This window comes from Spinacia oleracea, chromosome 1 (assembly GCF_020520425.1).
Source record: "Spinacia oleracea cultivar Varoflay chromosome 1, BTI_SOV_V1, whole genome shotgun sequence".
NCBI classification, from domain to species: domain Eukaryota; kingdom Viridiplantae; phylum Streptophyta; class Magnoliopsida; order Caryophyllales; family Amaranthaceae; genus Spinacia; species Spinacia oleracea.
In genome coordinates, this window is record NC_079487.1 from 113053163 (window position 1) to 113063712 (window position 10550).

Here is a 10550-nt window from a genome sequence, read left to right on the forward strand (position 1 = left end):
AGAGATGAAGAGAAGAAGATGAAGAATAATGAGAATAGTTAGGAACATAAATAGCCAGAGAAACTGACTTGAAACAACGTAACTATTCAGAATAAAAAGATAAGATTAAGAGGAAGTTAATTAACATCTAATTACGTGATTAAACAAAAAATGTAATTAATTTATTAACTAATACTCTTAATTAAATCTCACGATTGCGCCTCGTGCTAAGGCTAAAGGGGGACTACTAATATAAACTACACCTTCCATCTCCATTCTATCAATGTGGGATAATTCCCAACAACAAAACTCACCATATAAAAGATTACTCTAACAATCCCCCACTAGTCTTTAAAATATGGTGTTTAATAAAATTCAATAGAAAAAGTGCACAAATGAAGGTATCTGTCGATTTGGACCTCCACGTAGTGTAATCTTTCAAAGTACAACGAAATTAATGGCGGTATACAACAAAAATAACCAAATTTCCGAAGAAAATAGGTTATTTCCGCCTTAAAAAGTCCTAGTTTTTGTAAACCCACTACTACAAAAATGGGCAAAGAGACCCGTCCAAAACGGCATAAGATACCTCCTCTAAGGGGGTCTCTAGATGGGGGGGTCTCTTTTTAAAAGAGACCCCCTCTTAGAAATGGGGTCTGTTTGTTAAAAGTTGGAGACCCTTCATGTAAGAAAAGGGGTCTCTTACGTAGGCCTTTAGGAAAATATTTTAGAAGAGAAATAGACCCCATATGTAAGATATGGGGTCTGTTTATTAAAAATATTCAGACCCCATATGTAAGATATGGGGTCTCTTTGATTTTTTTATTAATTTATTTTTTAATAACCTCAGACCCCATATGTAAGATATGGGGTCTCTTTGATTTTTTTATTAAATTCTTTTCTAATAACCTCAGACCCCATATGTAAGATATGGGGTCTCTTTGAACTTTTTAGTATTATGCCTAAAGATCCCTTTTTACGAATAACGGGTCTCTTTTCATGTATTTTTTTTTAAAAATAAAAATGGTAATTCAGTACCTGCAGCTGTAATATTTTTTTAATAATTCAACAATTGTAATTTGTAAACCTGCTGTAATCTTTACATGCTAATAACCTGTAATTTTTCATTCACCGATTGTATTAAACCACCTGCTGCTGTAATATTTATAATAATTCAATAAACATTTCTTAATAGTCCATATTACCAAAAAAATATATTTACCAAAAGTAATGCTCAAAACGCAACTTTACATTAATTTGTAATTTCCAAATTAAAAACGTAAAACAAAACGTACGTTCTAAAATCTAATCATATATTTACACCGATTTGCCAATCAAAACTCACGGAGTTATTTCTATACCATCATCTTTGTTTTCTTCATTTGCTTCTGGCTTGAGAAAATACTCGACCCACATGTCTCTAACTTCATCAACATTTTCCGATGAATAGGTTTCGTGAGAAAACTGTAAATAAGTAACATAATTAGTATTTTAGTAAACGCATAGTTGTAGCAAATGCATAGTTCATTATAGGAAAGAAAATGAAACTGCTACAACAATCCATAACAGAAGCCTAGTATTCTTTATCGTGTATGAATGTAAGTACGAAGGTACTATATCAAGGCAATCTAACTAGCTAAGACCTGCCCAGCTACGCTTCTTAGGTAATGATAATGGAATGGTACAAGTAACTATATTAGGCAGGTTAAGCTAAATGAAAATCTAAAATTGGAAATAAATGGCATAAACAAGGTAAATGGTGCAGTTCAGGAAATGGTATAGAGGTCAAAGAATAAATAGTCTTCCAGTTACAAATACTAACTAATACCAATTTGAGATTAAACAAAAGATACCAGGTTCTAAGCCTAACCAATCCATCTGCCAATAGTTCGGCTCACGGGCAAATACCAGATGCAGAAATGCAGATTTACAAGCAAAACTAAAATCATGCCAGAATAATCAGCAAATATGCCAACAAGGTGACACGATCCTTCAGAAAATACGATTAAAGAGTATAATTTAAATTCGTCTCTAAACTCCTACCAAAATTTTAACCTGGGGCATCCCACAACACACTTTAGTGATGTTCCCAGAATAGAGAGTAAAAATGGAAAGACAACAAACAGTGACTTGCCCAAATCTGGACAGACAAAACATCTTACCTCAAAGCAAAAACACCAGATGTACTGAAATGATCTATGAAATAACTAACTAACTGACTTTACCAGCTGTACTGAAATGATCTATGAAACTAACTAACTAACTGACTTTACCAGCCAGGACAGAGTTTGCAGACTGCAAGATGTTCACAGCAAATTTTTTTGCTCGAATGCTAGGCTCTTGCTCGAGCTTAGATCAGGAAATGTTTATCAGGACTGCTCCTGACTATATATAAGAAAAAAGTATCTAAGGTCCTTAATCATACATCTTTCGCTTTTTTGGGTTTGATTAGATACGTATATGTCAATCGGATAATGATTTTGCGTTTGATATTAATCTCAGAAGTTTGTTTTGTAATAAACCACTTCTATACAGTATTAGTCAATGCGCGCTTGAGTTTCAAAACCCTCAATCATTGACACTATTAATCAACTGTTAATCTGCGTTTTGTCTGATCTCTTTTGCTTGTCCGCTCTGTAATCAGAGTTCTCAACCTAATTGATCCCAGCACATTTCTAGTTCTCTTCTTTTCTCTGGTATCCTATTATTTACAGCTCTGTAAAAGCTAACTGTGATTGGAAATTGAAGCAACAGAGAACGGTTTTACCTTTATATCTATTTGTAACTTTGTAAGGATAGCCATCTAGTACGGAGTAAGTAAATTTCCAGATAAAATAAAGGATAGATTTAGATTTAGGCATCTGAGAATAAATGTGTAAAAATTTTCTGAATTTGAGAGGTATTTCATCTGTCTTTCCTTAGGGCTGATATAGAATGCACAGAGGAGGTTACTAATATGACAGATTAAGGGGAAAAAAGAAGGGTTACTAATCTGAAGTTCCCTTTTACGCATACTAAGTTGGTGAGTTTGGGATACATTAAAATTTCCTGAACTCTGCATTGTTTTGTACCTGCATGATCTAATTATTGTTCCTTCAGGTAATCAGACTGGACACAGCAGGCTTAGCAGCAAATCAAGGTATGGGAATCCGAATAATTAAGGACAGGTGATTTTAGATGTTGTTTTCGCCATAATGTTATCTTGTATGCTTGCTACTATAGCAGTCTAAAGCTAGTTTAGAGCTGTTAGTCATTTTTACTTCAAACTCACAGGTAATAGCAATGATAGGAAATGATACCTGGTCAGGCACCCATAGAACTCTTTTTTCTAAAATCTCGATCATATAACGGCACACATAGTATCCGGAGTCATTGCTGTTTTGAGGTTGACGAGGACACTACAATATAAGGAATAAAAGAAATACAGTAATACATCAGGTAAGTTAAGTTATTGTATTAATGTACTACATCATAGTATTATAGAGAACACAGATGAAATACCTCTGGTTGCATCCACCCAATTTTTGGATTCCTTTTTACTTTCTTAATATCCTTTCGATAGAGAATGCTAAATCTTCTAATTCCCCTGCGTAAAAAAAATGATAGCTCAATGAGCTTCTTTTTCGATATTAATGGATATCCATTATGAAGAAACAGGAGGCTAAGGAAAATTGACAAGGAAAATTGACAAGTATGGTTAACACATACTCATTGATGTCTCTTTTAATGAACTCAGGGATCTCCTTTCCTGCTCCAGCCGGATCCAACCAATACACTACAGCATTCCAAGGGCTAATGGCTGCTAACATCCAGTTCTGACTATATACACAAATTATAAGAGAAAATAATAGCATATTAATAGAATAAAGACAACTTTAACTATATTCAGAATCAAAAGAAAATAAAATTAGAAAATACGCATTGCACCTACTTCTCATTATAAGGTGCAAAGAATAGTTGATTACGATTCTTTCCCTTGTTGCACCCAAAGGCACGAACTAAATATTCACACCGATCTGCCTCTTCCACTGTTGGATTCAACGGAGATAGAACATTACTATCGCAAAATCCATACATACCCGAAATTCCTTCGTCTTGACATCTTTCTTTCAAGTTCCTTATCCCATCAAAAGTAGGACATGAAACAAGTTAATGAACAAAGAAACTCTAAATGTTAATTAGAGAATTAAAAAAGGACAAGTACTTACTTCATGAAAATATTCAAGTGGGCTGCTCCAATCGATTTTTGGAAACACCAATCAAGCATGTCCTCATAGTCAAGCAAAACATCTAACGGTTGTTCATTAAAAAATACACCTTTTGGGATACTGAAGGAGATGGTTTCACCTTTCTTTCTCATTCCCATAGCTTGATCTTTCAAAATTTGCAACCATCTAGTAGATACCTTTTCAAGATCATCGGCAGTGATAACATACTTGTGAGTAGTTGATCCTTGGGATGATGTCGATCGTGGGGACGGAGTGGTCACCTCATTTTCCGGGTGCGCGTTGGCCTTTTTCATATGAACAACATACATCAAATGATAATCCAAGAATTTACAAAATTTCAAAATAATCCGAGAATTTACAAAATACAGATCAGAGGTAACTGTTGGTAGAAATGAGTTCAATTTTTTCAGTGTTGTGTACTGGTTTTTTCAAATCTGTACTGCTATATATGCAGTTCAGTCATTTTCCAAACTAAGATAAGTTTATGAGATGAGTTTATACCATGGAGAATCGGATTAGAGGTTGGCTGCAATATTAAAACTCTTCTGAATAAAAAACCTAGATGACTAATTAAGATATCTGAAACCAAGTAACCAAGTTATCTTTTTACTCTTTTTTCTTGGCGAATCATGTTTCACTAAGACTCCTTACCAACTAAGAAGAGGAGACAAAGCAAAACAACAGGCCAAGTACTATAAGTGCTACTCAAGGAGCCAAATGGATTGAACCCATCAGTAGACAAAGCAAGGCGTAGATTACGCTTTTCTTTGGCAAACTCGGGGAATTTCCCATCAATAAACCTCCATTGTGGTGAGTCAGCGGGGTGCCTAAGAAATCCATCATCTTCTCGACTATCAAAATGCCATGTCAACTTCTCGGCATCTCTCGCATTAGAAAATAGCCTTTTAAACCTCGGTATTATTGGAAAATACCATAATACCTTAGCAGGGACTCGTCCTTCCTCTTTCTTGTACCTCGAGGCATTACAAACCGAGCAACTCTCTAATGACTCATTTTGATTTCTATACAACATGCAATCGTTAGGGCAAGCATGAATTTTCTCATAAGGTAAACCCATAAGGCTTAATGTCTTTTTTGCCTCATATGTACGACTTGGAAGGACATTATCATCTGGAAGCATATCTTTGAACACTTCCAGTATCAAATTAAAGTCTATATCAGTCAAACCCTGGCTCGCCTTCACGTTATACAACCTTATTATTGCAGACAACCTTGTATACTTAGTGCAGCCTTCATAGAGAGGCTTTTCGGAGTCATTTAGCAAGCTCTCAAATGTGAAAGGGTCTTCATCAAAAGCTTCCTCAACTTGATGAAGCATTTCCTCTAACCTATCTCCCTCATTCGTATTATGACCTTCACAAACATTAGCCTCAGAGTTACCGACCGTTGTTTCGTCCCTGCATTCGCCGTGCCAAATCCAACATGTATATGTTTTATCAAATGCCCATTTAGATAAATGATTAAGAATTTCTCCGGGTCTCTTATGCAAGAAATTATGGCACATGATACAAGGACAACGTAGCTTGGAGCGGCCTCCACCATTCTTAACAGCAAACTTAATGAATTCCCTCACACCTGCTTGATATTCTGGGTCACTCGGAATTTTTGTTGAAATCCAACTTCGATCCATTTCTATTTTCTACACACCAACCATTGGAAATGAAAACATATTGTATAGTATAGTCACGCATGTTAGACTTTCACTAATATACACTTATTGTACCGTACTAGGTCAACATAAATTTTAAAAGTAATTTGGCACATAAATTAACACAAACAACTAATAAGAAACAATCTGTAAAACTAGCTATTAAAAAAATAATCTAGAAACTTGAATATAATTTTTTTAGCAGACTAGACTAGACAACTTACAGTAAGGTACTCAGGGAAGCCAACAGAAGGAATATGAGAGTGAATTTCCAAGCACATACAGTTTCGAATGATAAAAATGGAGAAAAAGAAAGATGTTACCCCCATTCAACACTATGCCAGGTGTACAGGGTAATGTGTACTCCTACTTGCACATCTATCCCTATCCATACAAAAATGTTTTAATCTGTGATTTTCTTTAATTCCTCAAAGATGGTTAAATTATTTCACCATTAGTAGAAAAAGATACAGCAGCACTCTAAACCAACCAGATAGAAGAAAGCAACCAAAACCTAAAGATATCATGCTCTACGTTCCAAGATTATTGGACTCGACGTTTGTCTCAGACTATTGGACTGTGTTCCCTGGTTCGATACTTGATACTCAGAAATAAGAAAACTTGACACTTAAATAGAAACATGAACACCAAAGATAGAAGGTCAGAAGGTGTGCCTTGACACTTAAACTACAAAATAAGAAAACCTAAATAAAAATTGAGTCTGTAGACTCTGTACTGGGCGCACACCATGAATACCAAAGATCAATTCGGTGTGTCACTCATGCCAAGAAACTCTACAAAAACAATATTCAACCAACCATGGCGAAACACTTTCAACATGAACTGGAAAACCAATAAAATTTCAGAAATTCAGGGCAAAAACAGAACGATGAAATTGAAACTGAAAATTTCAGGAAACAGAACCTAACTTGTAGAAGAAATTATAAATTGAATTCAAAATTCACACACGTAATTCAGAAATTCGAAAAAAAATATTAAAGAGAGATGAGAACAAAAACCTGAATTCGTAGATTGCTAGAGATTGTGTTGAGGTCGCCGGTGGTGGTTGAAGTCGCCAACCGTCACGTATTTCTCCGGTTGTATATAGATTCGCCGGTGGTGGTGATTTCGGTTTGTGTGTTTCGTTGCCCTACTTGTTCGTATGTCCAGGGAAGAAGAAGAGGCAAATAACTAGGGTGAAAGTTGGGCGAAAGTTTGGCGAAAAGTTTGGCGCCATGAAGAAAGTAGACACCTGTTGTTTTAAATGACAGGTCTTTTGCAATTTTAAATTTTTTTTTAAACATTATTTTACGGGAGTGGTGGGTCTTTGAAATGTAGAGAGCCGTTAACTACTGTACTAGGTCTCTTGTTTCTTTTATTATATTAATTAAATAATTTTATTTATGCACTAGAGACCCGTTAAATAAGATAACGGGTCTCTTATTTTTTCCCTCTCATTTTAAATGGACTATTTGGCGCAATAAGAGAGCCGTTATCTATACTAATGGATCTCTTATATTGAAGAGACCCGTTATGTCGAACATGAGGTCTTTTCTAAGGGGTCTCTTTGCCCATTTTTGTAGTAGTGACCCTAAAAAGAGAGAGAAAAAAGGGAGATCAAGAGCCCATATATTGACTAATAATAATTCTTATTAGAGAGTTACTTTAAAAATTACTTGAATAGTCACTCAAAAAACCTCAATGTACACACTAATTAGAAAATTTTATCTATACTAATATATTAAAAATCGTTCTTAAGAATGTATACGTGTCACGTATACTTATCCTCATTACGCCACGTCACCACTAATTGGCATCATCACATGTCATTACAACCAAAAACATGTAACAAGGATCGAACACTAGACCTCTTTGTTAAAAGTTACACTTCCTACCATCTTAGCCAAGCACAACTTACGTTACATCTTTCTACATAAACATATATATTCTTTTGACGTTAAATAACACATTAAATAAAAGTGAATGCAAAAAAAAAAGGAAAAAAAAAGAAATGATTACTTAATTTATAAATGTCCCGTTATTACTTTTCTAGCTTAAGCCTTAAAAACAAAAAACAATAAACGAAAAACAGTGTAATAAATCAACTAATTATGAAGAAAAATATCCAACTTTATTTTGATTTTCGAATGTGGGGTTTCATATTTGGAAAAGTTGTTGATCGACCACTAATCTTGTGTCACCACCGTAATTCGATGTCATTTGATGTCGACGAATACTCCATCTACATGTGCACATATTTACAAAATAAATAAACCCGAATAAAAGTAAGAAAACGGGGCAACGCCCGGACCACATACTAGTTTAATTTACTCCCTCCGTCCCGGAATACTTGACCTGTTTTCCTTATCGGGTCGTCCCTTAATACTTGACCTGTTTCTAAAAATGGAAATATTTTAACAATATTATATTATTTCTCACTCCACCCCTATTAACCCACCTACCCCCTACTCCATACAAAAAATAATTAAAAATGCAACTCATACTCTCCCCAACCCCACCTCTTAACACATTTCCCACTAACTACATTAAAATAATACCCACTATCAACTACTACCTATTAAATTAAATAAGTCAATTCAAGTCCCTTAAACTCTATGCCGGTCAAACCGGGTCGAGTATTCCGGGACGGAGGGAGTATAAAATAAGGTAGGACGTAGATTAGACTCCGTAGCTGTAACTATGTACGTGGCTTGAAATAGGCATCATATCATAAACAATATTCACGTGTCGTACTATGCTGACATCTGTATTGTTCCGTTTTTCTTATTGATTTAGAATATGTTAAGGTTCTGAAATCATGATATTTAACGAAGAATATTATACCATTTCTATGACTCAACTCCTTAGGAGGGTTCCAATCTACCTTTTTTATTTTAAGAAAAAATCCATTAGGAGGCCCTCTTCTCGAAGGGAATTTGAAATTAGACTATAGTCATCAAACACCTTGTTTTGGTGTTTAGGAGAGTGAAGTGAATAAAAAATAATAAAATAGGTAGAGAGATGAGTGAGAAAGTTAGAGAGATAATGAAACCAAAAAAAATTTGGTGTTCATGAACACCAAATGGTAAACCAAAGTCTTGCTTGGAGATATTGTCATGTGTCCTATGGGGACCAAAATTATTGGTTATCTATTTTTTTAAAAAAAAATTGTAATGTGATTTATTATGACATATATTTGTTGTTAAAAATACATACCTATTGCAAATTTACAATGTCCATAAAATAAAAATATTACAACTCAAAAAAAAAAAAAATGTCTTTATTTTTTTATGCTCTACAAATAGACACTAATATTGATCCACTTTAGATCACAAAAAAAATCTTTATTTTCTTCTCTCTTGTTTAATTTTTTTTGTTGTTAACAAAAACTTAAACAATGGCTAACAACTCATTTTTTAGTATTTTTAATTAAATATTTATTAGCCGATTATAAAATATAATTAATAAACAATCAATATGTCACTAACTTAATTAATAACGATTAATTATGCCACTAATAATTTGATTATATATACTTATCCATAACAATATCATGAGATATAAATGTAGGTGGGGGTATGAGTGATGTAGGAGAGATATGAATTTTTGGTGTTTGATAAATGTTGTTAAATGTTGTTGGTGTTGAGTTTGGTGTTGGGGAGAGAGAAATGGAAAAATATTATATTTTATTAGGTTTTTTATTAGGTTGAAGACCAAAACCAAGGTGTTTGATAACTATGCTCTCAGTCTACAACTCTACTTGAATGATCCAGAGGAGTTGTGGGTTATATAAAGGATCTAAGTACATAGAATCTGAAATAAGATGTCCTACATTAATTATCTAGTCTGCAGCCACATTTCCTTCTCTATAGATATGCTCAATCTTTCAACTGTTGAAATTGCAAAGGAGTTTTTTGATGTCTTCGTTGCTATTCTACTTATATGCCCTTATAAGGTCCTATAAATTCAATAAAGTCGTATAATTTCAATAAAGTTTTATATATTTGGATGAAGTCGTATAAGTTTCATTGAATAAAATAAATTTTCTCTACTCTTATTTACATGACATAATTGAGTTTTTGAAACTATTCACACAATCTCCGTTGACTTCCTTCTGTGATTTATACTTAAGAAAAAACATAGTCATATGGGATCTTATTAGATTCGTCTCAATGAATATTTTTTAAACATCAATATTTTATAATTTTTTCTTGTCCATAATTGAAGATAGTAATGTTTTAAACGTGTATTAACAAACGTGTCTAAATAATTGTGTCATCTAAAAAAGAACGGGAGTAATTATTAATATCATTACTAGGTTAGATCCCGTGCAACGCACGGTTATTACTAAAATATTTTATTATTTCAATAGTATCTAAATAAAAGATTTGTGATATTAGGAAAACCTAAAATTAAAGTAAAAAGAATATAGGCAAAAGTATGAATTCACAGTGTATAAAATAAATATCCAAATAAGCTAAATATGCATATAAGTGCTATATATATATATATATATAAAGGAGGCATATTTGCTGAATCATTAGAGCGTCACGTAGGAAAACATTATAAACCAACCAATAAGAAATAAGATTTTTAATTTATTTTAGAATTAAAAAAATGTTTGTAACACGTAGATAAACCAACCAATAAAAAATTAGATCATAGAAAATTGA

At 33.5% G+C, this 10550-nt stretch overlaps 1 long non-coding RNA gene across 2 annotated transcripts; it reads left to right on the forward strand.

Moving 5' to 3' along the window:
• The first annotated feature begins 2276 nt into the window (after positions 1-2276).
• LOC110793104 (uncharacterized) lies at positions 2277-3848 on the forward strand. 2 transcript variants are annotated; one of them, XR_008926154.1, is made up of 4 exons: positions 2277-3001; positions 3079-3118; positions 3253-3417; positions 3716-3848. It is a non-coding gene; the product is annotated as an uncharacterized lncRNA (long non-coding RNA). The 2 variants fall into 2 exon arrangements; XR_008926153.1 differs by having other exon boundaries at positions 3253-3842.
• The last annotated feature ends 6702 nt before the right edge of the window (positions 3849-10550 follow it).